Source organism: Anser anser, assembly GCF_964211835.1.
Source record: "Anser anser genome assembly, chromosome: 3".
Classification (NCBI taxonomy): Eukaryota; Metazoa; Chordata; class Aves; order Anseriformes; family Anatidae; genus Anser; species Anser anser.
In genome coordinates, this window is record NC_139722.1 from 2,134,242 (window position 1) to 2,158,871 (window position 24,630).

The window sequence follows — 24,630 nt, forward strand, 5'->3', positions numbered from 1 at the left end:
TCCTCCTTCGCGTTCCTTGCTCCCTAAAGCCCTTCGGCAAGTTCCGCCAGCGCTTCGGCTATCTCCGCCGGCCCTTCGGCTCAGCCCGTTAAGTTCCGCCGCCACTTCGGCAACTTCCGCCGGTCCGGTCGGAAATGGCCGAAGACGTGAGGGAGCCGGCGGTCTAAGGGGAGAAACCCGGCCGGCCGCTCGGAACGAACCAACTGCGCGCCGACGGCGGGGGGGGCCGGGGGGGGAGCGGGGCAGGGCAGGGCGGGGGCAAAGCGAGACAGGGGCCGCGGCTCCCCCCGCCCCCCGCCGGCCCCGCGGCTCCGCCGGGAGGGCGCAGCGAGGGCGCCGAGAGGTAGGCTGGACCGTACCACGTACCGGGGGGCGGGGGGGCGTTGATCCCCCCCCCATGGCGGGGCAGGGCGTGTGAGGGGAGTGGTACAGTCCGGGGGCACGGCCCCTGAGGGCTTTTGGGGGGGGGGGGGGGGGGGTATCCTTGGTTTTTGTTTTTTTTTTTTTTAGTTATTTTAAAATGTTATTTTTCCAGCTCTTCTCCCCTAAAATGTAGGGGTCTCTCCCTAATAAAAAATCCCGCTGAATAGTGGAATTAAACTAAATTAGTGGAATTAAACTACATTAATGTCGGTTAACGCGTTACCGCCGCCTGCGTGACACCCAGTTGTGCTGGTCCCCAAGGAAACAGTTTTGTCTGAAGGGGCCAGAAGTGGTTAAATTAGTATTAAATTAGTATTAAAGGTTCACTAAAGCACAGTGTCCTTCAGAGAGGTGCTGCTCCGCTGCCGCGTTGTCAAAATTCATAGCTCGTGTGGGCCGGTGGCCTCATGGGGTAGTTTGGCTTGAAAATTGCTGGTTTCTGTGCCGTGAGGCCATTTAATCTGTAAAAAAATGGAGATTAAATAAGTCTGTTTCCTGAAGTGGGTGTCACATGCAGGCAACTATCTGTTTTTGGGGAGAAATCTGCGTGTGTGAGGTGCCAGAGTCTGTCACAGGCGTGTTTTGATCGGTGTTTGTCATGTATCTGAGGTACTGTGTCACGTGGAATGTGTTTTGTACGTTGTCACGCTTCATCAAGCGATGAATAATCCTAAAACCTCTTTCTATTAATCACAAATGGGCTGCCGTGTGATTATGTGGGGGTGGGAGAAGTGTTTTCCCCTCACAAATCCCCTAACCTCACGTGCCACCCACGGGTCCTGGTGTTACGCGCGGCTTTACCCATGTTCAGATACGACTTTGCGATGTCTCTTTTCGGGTTTTTCTTTCCAGAAATCAGACTTTGCATCGGTTCAGTTCAGTGTTAAGAGATCCCGGAGCAGGGGTAATTGACTGCCTTCATTTGAGCCCGGTACAGCCAAATTCCTCTGGCAGCTCGGCTGTGGTACTGACAGCCCTCGAACTCCTCGCTGTCTTTTTGCAGAAGGGAAGTCCAAAATAGTTTTATGAAGTTCTCTAATTTTGCAAGCGGAGACTGTTAGCTCTCGTGTTTGTTTGCACGTGAGGACGGCTTTTGGCGGTTGGTAAATCAGAGCAAAAGCAGCAGATACAAAAAACAAGAGAAACGTGGTTGTTGGACTGCTGTGGTTTAGGCTGTTTCTCAGTGATAAACTGCAAAATTGGAAGGCTGTTCTTGTGCTGCTAAGGTGGGATGGGAGAGATCATTGTCTTCCGTGCAATGTTTGTAGCGTTGTTGTGGTTTAACCCGGCTGGCAGCTAAACACCACACAGCCGTTCGCTCACCCTCCCCCCTCCCTCTCTGGGATGGGGGGAGAGAAACGGGAAAGTGAAGCCTGTGAGTTGAGATAAAGACGGTTTATTAAGACAGGAAAATAATAATAACAATAATAATAATAATAGTGATAATGGTAATAGTATTAACAATAATAATGTGTAAGAAAACAAGTGATGCACAATGCAATTGCTCACCACCCGCTGACCGATGCCCAGCCTATTCCCGAGCAGCCGGCCCCCCCACCCCGGCCAGCCACCCCTATATATTGTTTAGCATGACGTCAGATGGTATGGAATACCCCTTTGGCCAGTTTGGGTCAGCTGTCCTGGGTCTGTCCCCTCCCAGCTCCTGCTGCACCCCCAGCCTGCTCGCTGGCAGGACAGAGCAAGAAGCCGAAAAGTCCTTGGCCTGGTGTAAACACTGCTCTGCAACAATTAAAACATCAGCATGTTATCAGCGCTCTTCTCATCCTAATCCAAAACATAGCACCCTACCAGCTACTATGAGCTACTTAACTCTGTCCTAACTGGAACCAGGACAAGCGTGGATCTCCGGGACTGTTCAGACAAGGATTTAAATGGTGTTGACGCGTTCCCAGGGCTTGCTTGCACGTGGGGAGCCAGGCACCATCTTGAGTCTGTTTTCCACAACTATTAAGCTTTGAAATCCCATGAAAATCTTACATTTTCTTTAGAGTTTGTCTCTTTTTCTTCTGGCTGTGTATTTGTTCTCCCCCCCCCCCCCTGCTGCCTGATTTTCCTCCTTGCTGTTTGACTGCTGTCACCCATCCCAGCTGCCTTGCCTGTTTTCCCAGGGCATTCCCTCTCCTTCCCACAACGATTTCACTGGGGTGGGAAGTGCAGCTAACCGCGCGTGCCGGCTGTTTGAAGGCAAGATCACAGCAGTCAAATGCGGGTTGGTTCCTAGTCCAGAGGCAACCTTTCTGCTTTGGAAACCCCCCAGGAAAACAGAAGTGGAAGGGACCTCGCAATCATTGGATCCAGTCTCAACAGCAGATTGGTTTTCCTGGTGCTTGTTGTCTCCCTTCCCTACCTGTTACCTGTGCTAAATTACCCCTCTTTGGCTCAGGAACAGACTGAACGTTGTGAAGCAGTTCCTAACGCTGAGATTTTAACCCAGGTTGGATTTTTTGCTGTTACTTTAACGTATTAATTCTAACCCAGGTTGGGATCCTTATGTCCTAACCACCTAGCAAGCAAAATACGTGTGGTTTTCATGTTTCCTTGAGAAAAAGACAGGTGGTATTCATATGCACGCTTAAGCATGTGACAATTTAAGGCAGGTAGGAGTCTCTCTGCTAGTATGCAGGGGTAGCATTCACGTGGGATTTGGGATACGCAGCTGGGATGTCCAGCTGTCTCATACAATCCATGCTGATGCTGGCTGGGCTGAGTACGCCTGCAGCGCTGTGGTTGCAATTTAGACGTTTCCTCAAAAGCGGAGCCCACGGTTCTTTCTCCTTGGAGAAGACTTTAAAGTACTGTTTACCGGTGATTGCCGTGGTTGAGTTGGCTCCTGCAGCGTAGACGTCTGATTCTCAGATGCAAATCAGGTGGATGTTGGTGGATGCTGCCTGCAAAGAGGTGCAAAGCCAATTTGAGGTTTTGGGGCTTGTTAGGAAGGATGAAGACAGAAGCATGTACGGCTCCGTGGCTTACAGCTCATCGATCCCTGCATTGCCCGGGTGTAGGAAGCCTTGAGTGCTGGCCAACCAGGTGAATTGATGTCAGTACACAGCAGTTGCAGGCCTGGTTTTGAAGGGCAAATCGAACTCCCCATTTTTCTCAGATCGTTGCTATTAGTTAATTAATGCCCATTACCAAGCGAGAGCAGTTTTAGAGGGCTGACTAATCTGTCACAAATGGGTTTTGAAAGCATGTTTTGTAGCTTGACTTGCTACAATTCTTGGACAATCCCTGCAAGATTATTCTAATTATAAAGAAAGTTCCAATATCTTTATATATTTATTTATTTATATATATATATATATATAAATATAAATAAATAAAGTGCATAGGTGTGCTGTGCTCCCTCTGCTGGCATTTGCCCCCCCATCTCGTGGTGACTGGCAGTAGGTTTCTCAAGGCTGTGTTGATACGTGCAGTTGAAACTGTGAAATGGCCTTTCTCTTGTTAACAAAACTGATTGAAATACAGAGAATTGAGACTCATAAATCAAGAAAATTAACGTTTTCTGCCCCTCTGGGGGGAGGGAACCCTAAGACTCCCACTAGGGACTAGAGATTATCTGTTGGTTTGATGTAAAAGCTCCCTGGGAAACTTGTGAAGTGGTTTTAATTAGTCTCAGGACTTCTGCCCATCCTACCGGTTTCTTTAAAGGTTGGGATCTCGTCGCATGGAGTCGGGTGTGGATGTTTTTTTTTTTTCTGCCTATCCCCTGCCCTTCCTTCCCCTTCCGTGAGTTTTGACGCATGAAGAAACCGGCCGTCATTTTTCTACAGGTGCAAACGACCGCCTGAAAGCAGGACGTGGGCTTAACCCATGAACGTAGGAAACCCTCGTAGGTTTCTTCTAATACGAAATCCTAAATAACCTTTCCCGCTGTGTAGGTAACGCTTCCTTCTTTTTTTTTCTGCAGAGTTTCCAGCTGGTTAGCCTTTTCCCTGCCTCGTTTCATAAAACGCTTCTCTTCCTGATTCAGGATACTTACAGGTGTCTTCCCATCCGACGCTCTTCTCGGGGATGCTGGCAGTGCAGGCAGCCTGCGGATTGATCCCGCTCCTGTCTCATCTTGGTAAGGGTGCTGCTGTGCTCACGAGCTGGTTCTGACACCTGGCTCTGTAGGATGAGCTTTGTGCCAGCCTTTTCGTGCTGCACGAAGGGATTGTGGAGCTACGTGTGTCATCTCAATTCCGTGCCAGCGTTTTGGTCATCTATGAACTCGTTTGAAAGTGAATTCGATTTATTTGAAAGCCGAAATGTCATTGAGCAGGAAATAAGTTGTTCCACGCATCTGTTGCCTTCCTTAGGGGACACTTTATCGCAGGTCGAGTACTTCCTAAGTCCAGTCAAACAGATGATGGGTTTGTCTGGCAACTTTTGGGTCTGTTCAGCCTGGAGAAGAGAAGCCTGAGAGGGGATCTTAGCAATGTTTATAAACACCTGAAGTGTGGGAGACAGAGGGATTTGGCCAACCTCTTTTCAGTGCTCTGTGGGGACAGGACAAGGGGCAATGGCCACAAAATGGAGCCCAGGCAGTTCCGCACCAACACGCAAAAGAACTTCTTCCCGGTGAGGGTGACGGAGCGCTGGGACAGGCTGCCCAGGGAGGTTGTGGGGTCTCCTTCTCTGGAGACATTCAAGGCCCGTCTGGACGCCTGCCTGGGCAGCCTGCTCTAGGGAACCTGCTTTGGCAGGGGGGTTGGACCCGATGTCTCTGGAGGTCCCTTCCAACCCCTACAACGCTGTGATTAGTGTAGAAATGGGGTCCTTTGCTTATATTAAGGCAATTAAAACCATCAACACCCTCCGCTATGTGGTCCCATCAACACGTCTCGGTTCTCCGGTGCGAAGGCGTGCTTTGCTTTACCCTGTCCTCGAGTGCCTCGGGATGAAATCCGTACGCGTCTTTCGGCGTTCCTATTCCGGGCAGGAGGAAGTCGTTGTATCATAGGCCTGCTCTGCAGGCACGCGGTGGGAAGCGCCGTGTTCGGGATCGTGTTGGCGGAGGGCTGCTGCCACGCGGATGACGCCCGGGAAAGGTTGGCGTGGAAGTGCTGGAGCTTGTGACGAGAAGAGCTGCCAAGCAAGTGGGGGAGCCTCGGAGCCTAAATTTGCGGAGCGGTGGCGTGAGCTGCTCCCTGGGTTTCTTTTAAGGGCTCGGTGATGTCTAAGCAGAGCTGGCCTGAACTCGCTAGGGAAACTCGCAAGGCTCTGTGCGTAAAGAGGCCGAAATCCTGTGGTATCGGCGAAGTAATAACATCAAAGCCGTGATGTGTAACCAGCAGGTGGGCAGGAGGCAGGGCAGCGTAATCCTTCTCTTCCTCATTTAGAGGGAAGCTGCTGGCCGGAGATAACACGCGAGGCGGGCGCCCACCGACTCCCAGAAATGCACCGAGCGTCTAACAGCGTAAGTCAGCGAGCGGGCTGACACCGTCCTCAGATTATTCATAAAGATAGCAGTCCCGCAGCAGATGGTTTAAAAAAACAAACACAAAGCTTAAAAAAAAACAACCCCAAACTGACCGTGCGTTGTTTTGGGAAGATATTTCTTCCCTTAGGCGTCTCTCCTGGGAAGAGCTCGGTAAATGAATCCGCCGCCTACCTGCCGCACCTTGATTTTCACGTGGGGCTCGAGGAGGAGCCAGCGATGGGCAAAGCAGCCCGAGATGGCTGCCCTGGGAGGCTGCCACTAATTACTGTGGCGGCTGACAATAATTAGCCGCTCTTAAGCCTTCCCTCGCGAGCTCTCAAACAAAAACAAGGACGCGGCGGGAGGGAAGAGCTGTCCTTGCGATGGTCTTGTGGAGAGGAGAAACTGAAGCTCCGGGTGGTGGATATCTTGGTGCTCCCGCGAGGAGTGGGGCGCGGCGCCGTGCTGGGGGAGCAGGTGGGGTTCGAGGCACCCCAGGAGCTCGGCTTTGTTGCTTCCGACGACCCCTCTCCGTGCAACAGGTCCCCACTTCGTGGAAAACCCCCGAGTCGGTACCGTGTGCCAAGTGGCGGCGGTGATGTGAATCTCAGAGCTGTTAACAAACGAGATTTAATGCTAATAAGTAATAAAAAGGTTGAAAGAACTCCTGCCTTTGGTTCCTCACGCTTGCCCCCGGGGTCTGCCGGCTTTGGTTTCACTCCGTGGCAGTGATGAACGGCGCCAAGGCTCCTGCAAGTGTCTCAGGGGTGCGGTTAGTTAGGAGCTGGAGCTGGCAGGTGTCTCAGGGCTTGGTCCACGAGCTAATTTTTCTCCTTGAGGAACCAGACCCGCTCCTCCTCCGCAAATAACTCTGAAAAATACGAGGACGATCTTGATTAGAAAGGCCGAGCTGCGCAATTACCTCTTCCTTGTCGAAGGAGGTGTCAGGGAAATGTTTTTGCGTCGTTCCTGAGCTCGCTTTTGGGGCGGCGTTACTCCCGCAGCAAGGCCCGGAGCGTCTTTCGGAGCCGTTTACCCAGGGACGAGGCGGGCTCTGCGCGGACTCGTGCCTTCGGATCGTTCCCTCGCCTTGGAGGAGCGGCGTGCGGTCTCGAGACAGATCCCGAGGCGGTTTCCGTACGCCTCTGCGATAACGCACGCGCCGATGTGGCGATCCCGCTGGGTCCTGACTCCGGGACAGAAAGTGGCCGCGGTTTGACAAAGGGAGCGGGGTTGGCTTTGTCAAAAGAGCGAGTTTCCTCTTCTCAAAACTGGAATTGCGAACGTTTCTTGCTGCTTTGCAGGGGTGTCTTGCTCCCTGCTGTGCTGGCCCTGGGCCTGTTCTTAGCCTGTTTCCTTCAATCTCCTGTGCGCGTATTGAGGGAGGGCTTGGACCAAACCCATCCCCTGGCTGCTGGAGGAGGTGGCCTCGGGCCCTGTCCCTCTCCCGGTCCCTGCCATTTCCGTGACGAGGAGACTCAGCGTTGCTAACCCAGCGGCAAACTGCTCCTGTTCTTTTTCTGTTTGCTTTTTCCTTCCCCTTTTAGGCCCCGGGGGGAGGTTGCTGGGCACCCTTCCCTGCCTTTTCTCACCGTCAGCTTGCTGTCTTAATTACCCCGCTGCAGGATATTCCTGTCTCCAGCCTAACCTGGCTCTCCGAAGACCTGAGATGCAAACGCTGGCGGTGCCGGAGGAGGAGACCGCTCGTTTGGGAGGATTTCTGTGTTTTTGACGCTCTGGCGTGCCGAGTTTCGCTGCCGCGAGGCCGTGCGGGATGGCTGCCTGGTAGGAGCCGGCCTGTTGCTGCTTCTCAAAAGAAGGAAGGTCACTGGAGTAGGAGGATGCTCCTTTTTCAGGCCCTGCGTGCTGCCGGGGGGCACGGGGCTGTGCTGCCACACGCAGTTCCTGTTAACAGGGACTGGAGTGGCACTAAAAGAAGAAAACGCCCCGTTTTGGAGGCCGCTTGGCAGAGGGACGAGCGGAAAGGCGCGTGGTGCCGGTGCGAATCTTCCGAGGTTTGGGCGCTTCTTCTCATTGCCTGGCTTCTTATCCCGACGCCTCCTGGCTCCGACTTTTGCTCTTCTGTGATGAGAAGTGAAATTAATAATCTCCCTTATTTCCCATACATGGCAAGGAATGTCTTCGTTCTGGCCCCAGTTTAACAGCAGATGAGATCTGCTTTGGGAACCAGCCTCGTGCAAAAGGAGAGGGAGAAGAAGAGGAAACGCGCAGCGGCGTAGCCTCCTGGCTTTAAAACACAGCTTTGATGGTTCCCTGGTAGCCGTATCCTTATTTAACTGGCTACGCGCTCCTTGATCTTGTTCCTTGATCCACGTAACAACCAGAGCTGTAAAGACACTTCGTTAGATTAAAAAAAAAGGGAAGGCGTGTGTTGCTTGCGGGATTGCATTTCGGTAATTGTTCGCAGTGACCTTTTGGAATCTCAGAGTGGAAATTTGTTTGCTTGACTGTCTCCCAGAGCAGCCCCTGGCTGAGTGCGTGTAGAAGGGAATGGAGCTGTTTTGTTGTTGGTTTCTTTTTTAATTACGTTCTGACAGCAAAGCCCGTTCCTCCGTGTTTATTGCAGCTCTGGCTATTGCAAAGAGCAAGCTATCTTTAACAGCACTTCCGCAGATGGCGTTTTTCTTAAACTTTGTTGGTTTTTTTCTCATGGAGATGCTTTTCTTGGAGCCCAAACTGCTTGTCCTTGCTTGCCCATTATTCAAAATATTGCTTTTTATTTTTTTTTCGATCTACGGAGAACATCCTCACTTCATTCTTGAATGTCTAGAGCTGTGACAATGAAAGAGCTCTGGGTTTTTGTCACTATATTTTGTTTTTAGCTTAAGTTGTAACATGATTAAGCTACAGAACCGTGCCAGGTTTAGGATCTGTTTATTTGTTTTGCAAGGCTTTAGCTAAAGCCTCGTAAAATCTCGTTCCTTGGATGCGCTGGGTTGTGGTCAGAGGCCACCGTGGGATCGGTATGTCTGAAAATGTCAAATGTTTTAGACCTTGCTTCACATGAACTGTGTGGCTGCAGAAAACCTGCCATTCCTGGGGACCAGCCCAATGGCTTCTTCTTTAACCCTTCTGAGGCATCTTGTCTGGTGTTCTTCCCCTTTCCTATCTAAAATCTGGCCCTTCTTGAGATCAGAGGGTCAACCGAGAGGTTTCACACAGCATTTGCCTGCTGCTCCTCGTTTCTCAAAGCTGTGTGGAGAGAGCCTGGTCCTTCGGGTGCACGAGAGGAAGCCCCGTGGAAACAGGTGTTGGAGAAGAGGTACAAAATTAGGGTTCTGCTAAATGTTGAGAAGCTATATTGCACCCACAGAGACCTGCCTGGCTCAGGTGAAAATGAGCCTACAAAGAACTGTCCCGGTGGAGCAGGAGGGCAGGCAGTGGAGATCAGAGTTGTAGGGGTTGGAAGGGACCTCCAGAGACATCGGGTCCAACCCCCCTGCCAAAGCAGGTTCCCTAGAGCAGGCTGCCCAGGCAGGCGTCCAGACGGGCCTTGAATATTTCCAGAGAAGGAGACCCCACAGCCTCCCTGGGCAGCCTGTCCCAGCGCTCTGTCACCCTCACCGGGAAGAAGTTCTTCCGCATGGTGGTGCGGAACTGCCTGGGCTCCATTTTGTGGCCGTTGCCCCTTGTCCTGTCCCCACAGAGCACTGAGAAGAGGTTGGCCAAATCCCTCTGTCTCCCACACCTCAGGTATTTATACACGTTGATGAGATCCCCTCTCGGGCTTCTCTTCTCCAGTCTGAACAGCCCCAGGTCTCTCAGCCTTTCCTCACAGGGGAGCTGCTCCAGGCCCCGTATCAGCTTTGTGGCCCTCCGCTGGACTCTTTCCAGGAGATCCCTGTCTTTTTTGTACCCCAGAACTGGACACAGTACCTCCAGGTGAGGCCTGACCAGGGCAGAGCAGAGGGGGAGGATCACCTCCCTTGACCCGCTGGCCACGCTCCTTTTAATGCACGCCAGGATCCCGTTGGCCTTCTTGGGCACCAGGGCACGCTGCTGGCCTGAACTTTTTGGCAAAAGTGGGCTTTTCATCCTTAAATCTGACTAGATTGACCTGAAGGGCGCTCTGAATTCCCTGCTAAACTCCAGACAAAAATCTAACGCTGTTGGAACTTGCAGAGCAGTTCGGGTGTGCGCTTCCTTGCTCGCAGGGCCCCTGCGAAGAGTTTGATCCGCCCCCCTTCGTTTTGCTGAGCCTCTTAGGAATAAGTGACGTTCCTCAAGCTGTGAACACGAGAACAGTTTAGCTTGGGAAAAAAAAAATAATCCCCTGCAAACAGACAAGGCAGTGCCCAAGCCGTGTTTAAACAGCAGCTAATGTGGCGTGGGGTGAACTGGATTAAATCTGTCAGGGGGTTAAATCTGTCAGGTTTTTAATTCCCAGGTTCAGTAGAGCTTTAGTTTTTTTTCTGCTTTCAATGAATTATACATACATATGTCTGCTCGTGGGGTGATTTCCTTCAGCTCCCATAACTATTGCATGTCCAGAGGTGCGACAAAAGTTCTGTTAATTAGCGCTAGAAACCTTTTCTATCTTTTTATGCAGCGACAGAATTAAACCCCCGACCACCTGAGCTGCGGGGCTGCTCCCGAGTTTGAATCTTGTCTTTGCGGGCACCTTCCTCTCGCCCAGCAAGGTGAGCTCCGTGCAAGGCCCCTGGTAGGAGGCTTCCGCCTGGCTGTAGCGTGAGCGGTGCCTTATTTTGATTTGTGCAATTGCTACTGGAAGCGTCAACCTCCTCTGCCCGTGAAATTCGGCTGAAATGGCCACTGACTTCCGAAGTTACCGAGAGCAGAGAGGCTGCAGTGCCTGGGTTGCTTTCCAAATGAAGCCGCTAACAAACAGCACAGAAAATCCAACCTCCTACAATTAACTCTTGCTCTGCTTCAGTTTTCTCCCCAGGTGTTTGTCCTTCTCCCTGCTGCCTTTGGGTCTCCTTTCCCAATTTTGTTCTGAGCCTGGGTTTGCTTCCTCTTTGTTTTCTTGGTGTTTGTCCTCTCCTCTCCCCCAGTTAAGAAGTAAACGAGGAGCATTTCGTGTTCACACATGTAGCTTTATTTCTCGTGTGCGCCCTTCTCTGCTGGTGGCACCTCTGACCCGAGCAGTTCTTCGGGTCCTCTCCATCAGGAGAGGGCTTCTGTGGCTGGTTATTTAAGAGGGAGGCTTGTTCAGCACTTGGTTTTCTTCCTTGGGATTTTTCAGTGACCTGTTCCTTCTAACCTTCAGTTTTGGCCCCGTTTCGCAGGGCTCGTGTAAGCAAAGGACTCTGCTAGGATGAACTAGCACATGCAGCAGGGTGAGCGAGATCCAGCAGCTCTCGCATCCCCCCGTGACCACGGAGGAAGAGGAGAAGATGCCATTGCTTCTGTTTCCTCTAGCTTTTTATATTGAAAGGGGGAAAAATGTTGGCGGTCTTCACGTGAAAGCTGACGCGATCTGGGGTCACCCTGTTTCTTTGCTGTGGCTGCGGCAGTTTTTATTCTTCTTGCCTGTGCCGGCACGAAACTCGGAGTCGCGCTGATGCTGCGCTTGGTCCGGGGACGTTTCTCTGGAAAACAAGCACTTGGGGAGAGATCACATCTGTGGAGAGCTGTTGCTGACTCACAGCATCGATATCTGCTGGCCTGTGCTCGTTGTAAGCAACTGGGTTTTGGAAGCTCGTAAAAACCGCAGAAAGGGACGCGAAGCTGAGCCTGGCCTGCAACTGACGGCTTCTTACTGATTTTTTTCCCTGTGGTTTCTGTCGAAAACCAGGAGTAAGAGGAGTAGGAGAGTTGCAGTTTATGGTGAAGTTGTGCCTGATGTGTTTTTAATTTATTATTTTATTTGTCATCCTCGCTGACTCGGCTTCCTCCTGTTTCCATCGCCTTCCCCCCTCTTTGGCCTTATTTTCGTAGAATTTCCCCTTTCTCTGAATTTTTCCAGTTCTCCGCCAGCTGCGGAGCGGCAGAGAAGACAGCAGAAGGTCCTGCTCGTCCCTCGCCCCTCTTTTGACGACAGGAGGTGCCCCGTTTGTCCCCAAACCCCGAGCAGCGTGTCCTGCCGGCTCGTCCTTTGCTGCATCCGCTCCTGTGGGCACGACGCGCTGAACTGAAATAAATTGCAGTCCTCGCGGAGTCAAATATCGGTCGGTGGCGCGAGCCGGCTTGGCTGAAATTTCGCGGTGGAGCAAACCCAGCTCGTTTCGCACGTGCGTGTAGGCAGCTTCGTCGTGGATGGGCGGTAGGGGAATGAAGATGTTGCCTTGAACCCTTCTCAGGGGGAAAGGAAGAGGAGCCCAAGCTTTCCGGTGGCAGTAAGGAGAGTGGGGGGTGGTTAGAAGAGGCGTTATTTGGGGATATGGTAAAAACTCTTGCTAACGAATGAGGTCGTAAGACAAACTTGAGGAGAAGCTGTTAATTGCGCGCTATTACGGATGTCTTGAAACGATCTCTCGTGCTCTGGTCCCTTGCCGTGCCCCTGGGATGTTCTTAATCTGTTGAAAGTGAGATCCAGAAAAAGAAAAAAGAGGCTGGCCGAGGTTTCTGCGGAGATCAGCAGACAGGACGCAGGGATCTGCTGGCGTCATTTCTTCCGTGGAAGCTTCACTCTGTGCACTCTGGAAAGACGCCGAGGACCTTCCTGTCCTACACGGGCGGCTCCAGGTGTTTTGGGAGGTGCTGCTGTGGAGATGCAAAGGGGTCCGAGGGATCTCAAGCTGTTCAAAAGGGCCTCGAAACAGTAAGGACGCAGCTTTAGGAGCGGTCCTGCTTGAGTGACTGCAGGGATCTCGTCGCTGCTGCTGTGAATCCCGTGGGAGCTGGTGTCAACGATGAGCTCTTGCCTGTCTTTAAGACACCTTTTTTCTTTTCTCCCCCCTTTTTCGAGCTGTCCCGGCCTTTTGGCGCCGTTTATGTTGTGGGTGATAAGATTTTCATTGTAGCCTTCACCCTCACGGAAGCTTTGTGCCCACAGCTCACCAGTTCTTCAGTAGCCCAGCAAGCAAATGCTTTATATGCTAAAATATTTATCATATTGCCATAAAGGTCACAGAGAGCAGTGAAGGCTCGGTACAATACAGCCCTGAATCTTCACAGAGATGCTCTGTCACCGCTCTCTTTGGAGAGCTGCGTCTTCCTAAAGTACCTGGGGTAACTCAGCCTTGGCACGTGGCTTTTGAGGCGTGTGCTTGGAGCCTCTGTGGGTCGGTCCGTAACTTACGCTGAAATTTAATGCGTTTAATTCTGTATTTAACTCTGGGTGTGCTCTGAGGCAGGCACGAAGGGTAGAGCAGAAAGGAAGACTTAACCTTGGACTTCTCTTGACCGATGTAAGTAATTTGCAGAGCTGTAGGACCAAATCTCTGCGATCTTATTTCCATTAAGGCTGCAGCAATCTAGACTCGTTGTTAATGCTGGAGGGCGTCGGTGCCCCTGCCCGAATGGCTCGCTGCGTAGCGCGAGTGGGAAAGAGAGCGATGGAGAGGCCGTGGCGTGGGCTGTGACCCGCCTTCCCCCGACCCACGACGTGAAGCTGAGCTCGGCACGGGGATGCCGGGCTGCGAGGAGCCTCTCAAACCATCCCCGCCGGTGTGTGGATGTCTGCGGGTGGTTGTGGTGCCTGGCTGGGTGTTAGCCAGCTGCTGCCCGGGTCTCTCTCACCACGCTGTGGCTCAGCTTAGATGGCCGAGGAGCGTTTCGGAGTCCGGCCTTGTAAGTACAGCTCGTTAACTGAAGCCACGCTTCTTGTCCAGGCTGCCTCTTTATTTTAAGTCCTGCTGCCTGTCCGGGAAATATTCAAGTCCCTCTGGCATCTCATCTACAAGCATCTGCCTCTGATCCCCCTTGTTAGATGGGGACGGTGCCGTTTGTGTCCCAGGCAGCGGCCGCTGGCACCTGCAGGCTCCTCCAGCTGCCGTGGGCTCTTCCCTCGTCTCACTCCTGGTGATACCTGCGTGTGTTTGGCATCCTTAATTCGAGTACATCCATTTTCGGAGCCTATCCTGAATTCCCGCCTGCTCTTTCGGACAGGGCAGGCAGCCGCTTGCATGCGTCGCGTGGACAGCCATCCTGCACCCAAGCAGGTGTTTGATTTTTTTTTTTTCAGGAGTGTTTCAGGCCAAGTTGAGGGATTTCACCGGGTCCAGGCACCTTGAAGCTCACGGTAAAAAAAAAAAGACAAAGGATGGGAGGCGCTGTTGCTGTACGCCTTAATTGTACAGGTAGGGTTTAAAAGGTTATCCCTACCTGAAGGCTCGTGTGTAGGGGGATAAAGGCTGGTGGCTGTCGTGGGGAGGCTGCGCCGGCGGTGCAGATGTTCGGGCAGGGCGCTGAGGCGTTTGTTTTCTCTTCTTGCCCACTTCTGGGTACGTAAGCTCCACGGGCTGGCAGGTAGGCAGGCGGTTAGGAAACGTTTTCGTAAACCCTTGAACGTGTCGTGAGCTGGAGAAAAGGGGCCGCGTGGTCTGTCGCTCCTGGCTGTGGGGCGCACCAGGTTGGGAAGTGATCGGATTGAGACCAATAAATAAAAAAAGCCGAGCTGTGACCTTGGTTTGCTGTGTGCTACGCCGTGCCTTCACGGGGACATGGGAGAGCAGAGATGGTGGTAGAGCAAGGAACTCCTGCGGCACATCGTGACATCACCATCTTGGTTTGAAGAGCTAAGAGCTAATGAACTTGTGGTATTAATCTTTATTTATTCATTTTTTTTAACCTGTTAGGGTGAGGCCAGCATTCGAGCAGGAGACGTTCAGGCTGGGAGTCCTTCGGACAGCTGTAGCTGCCTGTAACGAAGCCGTTTCTTTTCTTCCTTTATTTCCCTGAGCTCTGCTTTATAGCCGGTGGAGAACAACAGCCGTTTGTGCGGCACAATTCATCTCGTCCTAAGCAGACATCTTGAACCAATCAAGTTTTATGTGCCCTGGAAGTGCCTGCTGCTTTTCTCAGCTACAGGGAGAGCCGGATCCGCTGGTCGAGGTGCGGTGGTGATCGTTCAGGGCCAACCCCAACAGCTCTGGGAACGAGAAGTGGCTCGCACAAGGCCAGACCTCGGTGCTGGGCAGCTCGGGAGGCTGCACAAGCGAGCTCCTCGTAGGTGTAGCTTCCTCCTCAGAAGAAGAAGGAAGGGGTGATGTGACCTCTGGATTTGAGACGCCCGTTTGGTAGCAGGTCAGGGGTGGCGGCACATTTCTGGCCATTTGGGGGAGAGGTGTGGTGTGGTGGTGCAAATATCCACGCAGAAAGCTGAAGGGCTTTTTCCCAATCCCCTAACCCTGGAAAGATCAGCCGGTTCGTGCGGGTAGGACGGGGAGAAGTCTTGGTAACAACCTTGGAGGGGGATTTATCCCGCTATCCCGGGGAGGAATGGGGTAACATAAAGGCTTTCCCCAGTGATTTTTGTATCCCTGGTCAGATGTGCGTTGCTGGAGGAAATGGCGCTGAAAACGGCCGCAGAGCTTTTGGTTTTAACTCTCTAACTTGAGCCTGGGTCACACAAAGCAAACCCTCCAAGCCCGTGAAGGGGGTTTTGTGGAGGAATAAAGCTCATTGTCAGCTGCGGTGTTCAGACCCTTGGGAAATCGTGACCATTGTCTGGGCTATTATTGCTTAATAAAAGCTTCGCATTTCCTCATTCAGGGTCTTGAAAATCTGCTTCTGTGCTCTTAAAAATAACCCAGCGTGAGCCTGCGATCGGGAGCATTCAGGAGAAATTCTTCAGCCCTTTAAAACAAAGTGAAGGGAGGGGAGGAAAGCCCTCCTCGAAGTGCTTTGACTTGCTGGCAAAGAGCGATTGTGGCTACCCGGAGGAGGTGCGGTGGGGCTCGGCTCCCCTCCGACGAGGGTTTGTTCCCCCACAGCAGGTTTGGGGTGCAGCCGCGGCCCTTCGGGGAGCACCCCCAGGCAGGTGGGTGCATGGATGTTTGCCGCTGGCGTCTGCGTTTTGCTTTCTGGGGTCGTTTTGGGAAGGGTGACTTGTGCAGACCGAATTTCAGGCAGGGCAGCGCTCAGGGTGCTGCTCCTGCAGGCTCCCTGCTGGTTTTGGGGCGCTGCAGGATCTTTTGGGTGGCTGGTGGGGACGGAAATGGAGCCAGCAGACGTCACACTGAGGGACTTTGGGAACCAGGAGGAGCAGGATGGGTGCTGCAGGCTCGGGACGGTGAGCTGGGGGCTCTGCGGGGTGCTGGAGCCTCCGCTCTTCCTGACTCCTGCTGTGTGAGGTTATGGCCCTGCGCGGAAACCCTTGGACTATTTTGACAATCCATTTTTTTTAGTCCTGTTTCTTTCCTCCTGGGCGTTCTTCAGTTTTATTTTCCTTCTGCTTGTATGGGAATAATTACGCCGCTTGTTTCTTGCGCTCTTAACTATAAGGAAGAAATGTCTCCGGGTTTATTTTCTTTTCCTTCCGCATCAAGCGGTGCAGTTCGCGCTGTGAAAACATTCTGGGCAGCAGCCGCTGCCCACGTAGGGCACAGAAACGTGTGTTCAGTGGTTGAGCAGCGTGCTTGCTCGGGGCGTGCCGCCTTGTTTTGTTCAGCGCGAGTGTCCGCGCGCGGCCTTAGCCGTGGTTGATCATCGCTGCTGAGCTGGGGAGGTATCGCTTAGGGTAGTAATTTGTGCTTTGTGCAAGCCAGGGGACGCGAGCTAACGTTTGCGGGAGGCTTGGAAATAAGCGTGCTTTCGGAGCCGCAGGTTGCTGGCGGGACGGAGGCCGCAGCATGAGCGGGGAGCTCTCAGGATGATGCTGAGCCGCAGCAGGGCCGCGGAAGAGCCTTGCTAAGGCAGAGGCTGAGAGCTGGGGTGTTACTGGCCCAGTTTCACGGCCAAGATAAGAAATTCCTCCACGGGAAAAGGAATACAGTGGAATAAGGCACGGTCCTGCAGCAGGTAAGTCTCGCCTCACCTTTGTGTGGGTTGGTAGGAGCTGAAATTTTCCAGGTCCCCGTATGCACCGTGGAAACGATTTCTGTGCCTGCGTCGGGAGAATTTGCTGTGTTTTAGTTTATATCCGTGTGATTAACGAGGTCCGTACGTTAAGAATACGACTGCTTTTCTCCCTGTTTTATTATTTTTTTGCCACTAGGATCTAAACATACCTAATAAAAACGCAGACCGAGGCCTCTTCAGTGAGGCAATAAGTCATTCCTGCTTCCCTTCTGAAGACAAAACCACCTCACCCACTGGCTTGCTCTTTGTGCGGGCTTCTGCTTTGCATTTCCACGCGTCCATCGTGGCATGAAGGCCGCCACAAAAGGCGGCGGGAAGAGGATCAACGGGCCGTTGCGGTGTGCTTAACCCCGAACTCTTGCAGAGGGAAACCCTCAGCTTTCGTGGGGCCGGCTGTGGGGTTGTGATGACGGAAAGCGTTTGGGGAGAGAAAGTGAGTGCTGAGTAAGTTTAGCGCGGTGTTGAGCTTATATTTAAGAACAGGAGCCGCTAGGAAGCGCTTTAGAAGTGGAAACATTTCCAGTTTTGTTCCCCCCCCTTTGCCAGATGGCAGAATTAGGTGATTTTTGGGAGCCTCCACCACCTGGAGGGCAATCTGTGTCGCCAGCATCTTGCCCCTCGGCTGACGCTGCGCGCAGCCACGTGCACGCGGTGAACGGGGCGTGCAAAACGCTGCGGGAGGACGGGTATGTGGGGTCTGGTTTCGAACCTTGAGTTACGGGAGGAAATAGCTCTGCTACAGGAACAGCTCTGGTTTTCAGGCACGTTGCTGCAGCAGCGCGCTGTGGTTGTGGTTTCGCAGCCCGAGTTGGACTGCGAAATCAGATTACGCTTGCACGTGGCGGCCGCGTGCGAAATCCCGGGCGGCTGAGAGCCACGGTCACTGTGGGGCTGCACGATGGGGGTTTGGGGGCTGCAGGGGCCTCTCCCTGAGATCTTGTGCCTCAGCGTGGGTCTGTGTCCCAGTGCTGCCGCTCGCCGCTTCTGCCGGGACATCACGGCAGGGTTGGACTGCGAATTGCAGCGTTAGGGTGTCCGAACATGGGACGAGAAGCTGTGTGCTCGGTTTGGAAGGGCTTCTTTGTATCTCACAGGTTGACCTCGCATGTGGCTGGAGTGATGACAAGCTCTGAGATGGGGCCCCAGCCAGCTTTTGCCAGAGAACGACAGAGTTGTAGGGGTTGGAAGGGACCTCCAGAGACCACCGGGTCCAACCCCCCTGCCAAAGCAGTTCCCTAGAGCAGGCTGCCCAGGCAGGCGTCCAGATGGGCCTTGAATATCTCCAGAGAAGGAGACCCCACAGCCTCCCTGGGCAGCCTGTCCCATTGCTTTGTTACCCTCACCGGGAAGAAGTTCTTTCGCGTGTCGGTGCAGAACTGCCTGGGCTCCATTTGTGGCCGTTGCCCCTTGTCCTGTCCCCACAGAGCACTGAAAAGAGGTTGGCCAAATCCCTCTGTCTCCCACACCTCAGGTGTTTATAAACATTGCTAAGATCCCCTCTCAGTCTTCTCTTCTCCAGGCTGAACAGCCCCAGGTCTCGCAGCCTTTTCTCATAAGGAGAATGCTCCAGGCCCGTCGCGTGGCCGTGCTCGGACGCTCGCTGCACCAGGGCTTGGAAGAAGAGGAGGAGAAGCAGGGAGCCTTAGCGACTTGTGTTCAAGGACTGAAAGCCAGCGTTTTATTTCAATATATAAAACAGCTCTGTGAGTCAAAACAGCTGTGGGAATAGGAGTCAAGTGAGACTTCAGAAACGCCAGCCCTCGAAGAGCTTCTGGGGAAGGTAACCAGGGGCGTGCTGTTGTAATGCCCTCTTCTGATGGGCAGTCAGACCCTCGTAATCAGGTTTAGCCGGGCCACACATAATAAGTGGTACTTTATTTACAGACTTGTGCGTTCACTCGTGGGCACCGAGGCCCGAGGAGGAATTACTGAACCGCGGACACCCAAAGCAGCGAGCAATTCAGGCAGAACTCACAAAACCCAGCCCTCTGCAGCAGCGGTCCCTCGGTTAGTAACGTTAATTAGCGAGGTTCAGCTCGGTGAATATTCCCATAGCACGCTTTTCCAAAACATACAACGCCCTAAGCTCTTCACCCGTGTAACAAGCGTGTGTACAGCGATGTTAATTAGCTGCATCCCTCTGAGGATGCCCCCTCAGGGGGTGGTGGTCCTGGTGGGCACCTGCTGGTGGTAGGCAGGGGCAGCCCCTCTGAGACCCACGCCCGCACAGGTCTGCGAGCTCGGCTGTCACAGTTCTGCCCTTTGTTTTATTATCCTCTGTGCGTTCTGCTTAACAAGCGGCGCTGTTCCTAATAGGAGTTATTTCCAGGTTTGCCATTAGCGCCCCGTTTTAATCAGCGCCGACGAAGCGCCTCGTGTGATGTGTTCTCCAGGTGGGCGTCGTGATTCAAGGGTCCTTCAGAAAAGCTTTTAGGCCACGAGGACGGCTCTCCTTGTGCCGACAGCAGTTTGAAATCCCGGCCTCCTATCAGCCATCCCGCGGTACCACCTCCTTCGTCCGGCTTGCACAAATAACTCCGTGCCGAGGAGAAACTCCCCCCCCCTGAAAATGTGGAAGTGCCGCTTGTTCTGCAGAGCCAGCAGGGCTCTGACACTGCTCCGGTTCGATATCCGTGCTGATGGGATGTTCCTGGGGTGGGGGAAACAGCTGGGAGAGGCAGCAGCTCTTTACAGCTTGGTAAAAAATAAAATTAAATTAAAAAATTCCCCCTTGTATTAACACGGATGGGACGGAAGAGGATAGTGCTCTTTGTTTTATTTGTTTTATAATATATTTACAGATATTGTTATGTGAATAACATGGCTGCAAATGAGAACAGAGTTATCCTTTAATTTTTATATACGTTCACCTTTCATTTTTATATATGTTCAGGGTGAAAAAGCAGCCCGGGATCAGCAGGTCTCCTGCCCAAGAGGAGGGCCGTTCCCCCAGATACGTGTGCTCCGTCTCCAGTTGTAAATTTTTGGTATGGCCCAGAAAACTCCGGGTTTTGCCATTTGATGATAATTTGCATTTAGATTGGCTGCCCGAAGGGGAGTCGCCGGCGAGTCTGGCTCGAGCCTCGTGCAGATCCGCCTGCGAGTAATGGCATTTACATAAAAACTGTTAGCTCCGTTATTGATAAACGTGAAAGGCATCCGTTTCGTTTAATTTTCTGATGAGGAGCCTTTAATCTGAGCGCACAGTAAGGCTGCGGCAGTGCCATTCCTGCCCCCCGTCCCTCCCTGCTGACCCCTTGTTGTTCCTCGGGCCGGTTTCGTTGGGGTTTTTGGGCTGGGGGACATGGAGTCCTCGGTTCCGATTTCCTGAAGTAGCCAGCTGTCACGCTGCACGGTAGGGAATTATTTAATGCCCCTCTTAAGAGGTGTCTCTATTAATCGAAGGGGGATTTAATGTGTCCCTGAAGCGTAATCGGTCTGCGTGCGGCGTATATTGACGTGTCTAGTGATGGGTTTTGCTTCTCTTCGCATCGTAACTGTTCCGTAGGTAATTTTTTGCTTCATCAGAATGGGCTTCAGCACAAACTGAGTGGCTTCTTATTAAGGGGATAAAGTTAAAATTCTAAATTTGAAATCTATTGAAGGAATTTCCTTGGTGCGTGCAGGGTACAGCCACCTGAGCCTTCAGGACCGTGCCTAAGGAAGGGAATTCCTGTCTCGGCGGCCACCGAGGAAGCCTTTGTAACACGCTGAGCTCGTGTAATGGTGCCTTGGTGACCAGTGTGCCTCAGGAGGAGTGATTTGCCGTCCCTGTAGTAACTGCTTTTGTGGAGCTGTTGGTGCTATTCTTACGTAAATATCTTGCTTTTCTCTTGGTTTGGATCAGGTCTGACCTTCTGAGAGCCTCTGGAGGCCGCCAGTGCCGCAGCTGACTTCAGGCATCGCAGCGTTTTTTGGTTTAGGGCATTTCTGGTTTGATTTAGGGCATTTCTTGTTTAGGACGTGTTCCAAGCTTTACCAGCGTTCTCACTTCTCGACCTCGGTGTTGGGGGTGTCTGTTCTGCTTTCTTTCCTTAGCTGGCTTCTTGAACGTGTCACTTCGTCTATACTTACAGCTTTTCTTCTCCTCTAATAGGATCCAGACAAATGAGCGGGGAGTTGGGCACGGAGGAGAGGCAGATTCCGCTTGATCACCCTGTACAGTAAGTACCCTGACGTCTCAAGGATGAGATTTGCCGTGCTGCCTAATGTTGGCTTAAAACTTGGCTTCACGGGGGAGCAGCACTAAATCTGCGTACTTTGACAACACCGTCCTACAAATACCAGCTCCCTTGGCTTACCTCCTGTTTCGTTTCGAGGGAAGTGGAAGCTGACAGCTCCAGCTCCTTCCATCCGAAGGGGGTAAATCTGCCCGCATCCCACTTCCAGCGGTGTGCATGTTTCAGCAGAGCGCAGAACCAGTGCGGTTCTGCCTCGTACCTGCTTGAGGCATTGGGAAGGTGCACCGAAGGTGTTGCCACATAATTTAGCAACGTGTCATTTGGCTCCCTGTGCAGCAGAGCAGAGGAGGCTCGAGGGGCAGGAGAGCAAGGGCTCACCTGCCTTGTTAGAGGTGTTGAACTCAGTGGGGAGGGAGGCTGAGGGACCTGCCACAGCAAATATAGGAGTTCCTTGTAGAGGCGTACTGTAAAATTGGTTAAATGAGGCTTGGTTTTACTTGTGGGATGGAAAGGGTAAAGAAAAAAAAAGTAGTGGAAAGTGTTGCCTTAGTACGCGGTAAGGACGGCAGGCTTTTTCTGAAAGCGAAGGAGAAAATCCATATTTCACGGGGAATTTTTACACATTAAAATATCTCGCATGCATGCTAATGGGCTGTAATAACGAGCCTGTGCTTTATGAGGTGTCTACAAATGTTGTGCAACTTGCTACTGCGAGGGACTCGAGCTAATAAATACTGGTTAATTGGAACACGTTGGCCCTTCTGGTGCGTAGCCAGACTGAAATAGTTAACTGCCTACTCCCGGCCTCTGGAAGCTGAGAGGACGCTCCGCTTTTGGGTACAAAATGCTGGCACGGGCACAGCAGGTGAGTGTGGGAGCTGCTCTGACTGACCGAGGCGGCTGCACAATTAATTTCACTGTAACAATCCTGGCAGGCGACTCCCCTAAGGGTAACGCGGGATGATGAATCTTGAAGCTGAAGGTGCTCGTTAACAAAAGACAAGGACGAAATCACGCTCTTGGAAACCGGAGTGTGTCAGCAGGTTGGTGTAAATAAGTCCTGGGTGCAGGGCAGTCAATTCTGGTACCTCCTGTGCAGGAAGGGTTAAAAAATGAGGCTTTCTAATTTGTGGCTTCTTAACATCTCCTACGCCTGACCAGTGTAGCGTGGCACGCGAGATGTCCTTGGCTCAGGTGTTCTCCTCGTGCTTATTGCGGCATTGATTCAGCTCGTTTTACTTCTGGATCCAGGACCATCTTTCTGCCCTACTGCTGGGATGTGCCAAACGCGCTGGGGGCTCCCTTCTCAGCTGGCACGGGAGCTGCTGCACCAAACGTGGGGCTGAATACTGAAACTGAAAGTAGCAGAGAGGTCGCGCGAAGAGCGGACGCTGCCGCTATCGATCAGGGGTGCCGTCGTGCCGTGGCCTGAATCGACAGATCTAATCCCAGGGTGCGTTCAGAGTCAGATCTGCTGACTGCAGTAGCTAAAAGAAGTCAATACCATTGAATTCTCCTTCTCCTCGCCTAGCTTAAGGAGAACACAAAGTTGCAGCCTGACAGCCCCGCAATGTGCGGCATGCCCCAGAGCTGCGTGGGCTTCCCTGAGGGCATCGTTTGGCCTGCAGAGCATCTGTTACGGCTGGTGTCTTGTGTGGCAGGCTCAGCACTGACCTTCAGAACCCGCTACACGCTTGTGGGCCTGATGGCTGGAAGAACGAATGTTGGAGACGAGGATTTGAGGTTTGGAGGCCCTTTGTATGGCCGAAGGTTGTGATTAAAGCAAGAAGGCTGCGCGTATGAATTTAGGTCAGTAGGAGACAGCTGAGCGAAGGGATCTTGGCAGAGGGATGGAACAGAAGAGATGCTAGAAACAAGGTCTGTCTGTGGTTGCTGTAGAACAAAATGGAAAAATAACTGGTTTCAAGAGTCTTTAAGTCATTGTATACAAGCCTCTGTAGCACTAAGTATCTAGATAACTGGGCTGGGGGTGGAATATAAAAATACTTTCAACCCCGGCTAAGTACTGGGGAGGCTGCATTGCCGATCTTCCCAGAAGAAGCCACAGGCTTCTGCCTGCTTTATTAGAAACTCAAACCACAGCAAACGAACACCTGAGCCACAGGTCTGTCCTCTCTCCAGCAGTGGCTGGTGGAAATGGCCTTTCTCTCTCATTAACTGATTTAGCTGCTGTTTGAACCCACACGGGCTTTTGGCCTCTGTCCTGCTGCTGGACATGTCAACGTTCAATTATAACTGTGATCAACCATCTCCTTCTGGTAACTGAGCTGCTGCCAACTGGTTTAATGTACTAAGCTCCTGTACAGGGAATCGTTTGTGTGTTTGCCTCTTCCATGCTGTTCTGGGTTCCGTAGGTCCCTGCTATGCCCCTTGCCAGAGATCTCTTCCAGACAAAAGGATCCAAATCTACTCTGACTGGCCTCCTTACAGGTGGTGTGCCGTGTCTCTGACCATCTTCACTTCTCTTCCGCCCCCTCTCCTCGTGGCGCTGGCTTCTGGTCCTGGTGCACGTCTGGTTTTCCTCTCTCGAACGTTCTCGAAGTCGTCCTCGTTAGAAGCTTGAAAGAGCCATTAGATTTCTGAGGGCCCGTCCTTTTTGTTTCAGTTCTGTGTTTATCCTAGAAAAGAAGCCAGGAATTGTGTGTGTTCCACATAATAATGAGCCATAGATTTTTTTTTTTCCTTCTTCTAAAAAGCAGGAGTTTGTGTCTAATCTAAAGACTCTATCAGAAAAGCTATGAATAAACCTGATGCATTCCAGCGCACTGAGTCACTAGGACAATATAGTATTTAACAAAGAGTCCTGACAGACGTTGTGTGGCTTTGTGCTCAAGCTGTCAGCCAGGATATGAGCTGTATCTTCGTATCCTGCAGCAGTTTCGGGAAACGAAATGGCTGCTCGTGTGCGCCGCGTCTTCCAAATGGGGACAAGAAACGCTCTGGATGTTAAAGCTTCTCCTCCCGCTCCGTCGGTTAAGAGGTAAAAGGATGCCAAAAGAGTGAGTAGATACCAGAAGAGTGAGTAGCTCTTACTTAGATAAACATCAAGCAGTGTCAACAAGCAGGTACTGATTTTGCAAGGGAAGGGCATGCTCCTCCATCCCCTGTGCTTTGCGTAAGTCTTATTTTGTTAATCCTACTCTTTAGTAGGACTAACAAAATAAATAGTGGGACTAACAAGCTGCTGGTTTCTACTTTTGCCTTCCAAAAAGTAGAACTGAAATGGGGCACGATTAAAACTGTAACGCCCGGGGTTGTAGTCGCCCGGTCTGCAGATTGCCACGGCACTTCTGGGGCTGAGCCAGCTCTGTGGTTTTGTCTATCTGCCCTGACTCATGTCCCTGGCTTTTGTGCCGCCCGAAGGTGAATCACAGCTCCCACAAGCGTGGTTAAAGCCTTGCCCTGTGGTCAGCCTGAGAAACCTGGTCCTCGGTTCAGCCAGGGAACGTTTGGGTGGTTTTCTTCCTCAGCACGGCGCCAGGGCTCTGCAGACTATCGGAGCGGTGTTTCCCTGCCTTCTCCCAGCCTCACGGCTGTTCCTGCCTTTGGGCGTTTCTTCTTTCCCCTCCGCTGCCTTCCCCAACGCTCCTCTTCGTATCTGCTTTTAAAACCAAAGAGCCCAAGCGGTTG

At 52.3% G+C, this 24,630-nt stretch overlaps 1 protein-coding gene across 9 annotated transcripts in view; it reads left to right on the forward strand.

Moving 5' to 3' along the window:
• Nucleotides 1-24,630, forward strand: part of EXTL3 (exostosin like glycosyltransferase 3) — a 133,689-nt gene that overhangs the window by 20,072 nt on the left and 88,987 nt on the right. For 4 of the 9 annotated variants that reach the window (XM_083827919.1, XM_083827913.1, XM_083827922.1 and 1 more), the window contains one exon: nucleotides 20,895-20,961. The gene's annotated coding sequence lies outside the window, so the exon portion shown is untranslated. Of the gene's footprint in view, nucleotide 1; nucleotides 344-4,420; nucleotides 4,514-14,596; nucleotides 15,759-18,317; nucleotides 18,579-18,682; nucleotides 18,806-19,691; nucleotides 19,786-20,894; nucleotides 20,962-21,938; nucleotides 23,981-24,630 lie in introns of those variants that run through there. The other 5 variants (XM_083827918.1, XM_083827917.1, XM_083827916.1 and 2 more) reach the window with 5 other exon arrangements.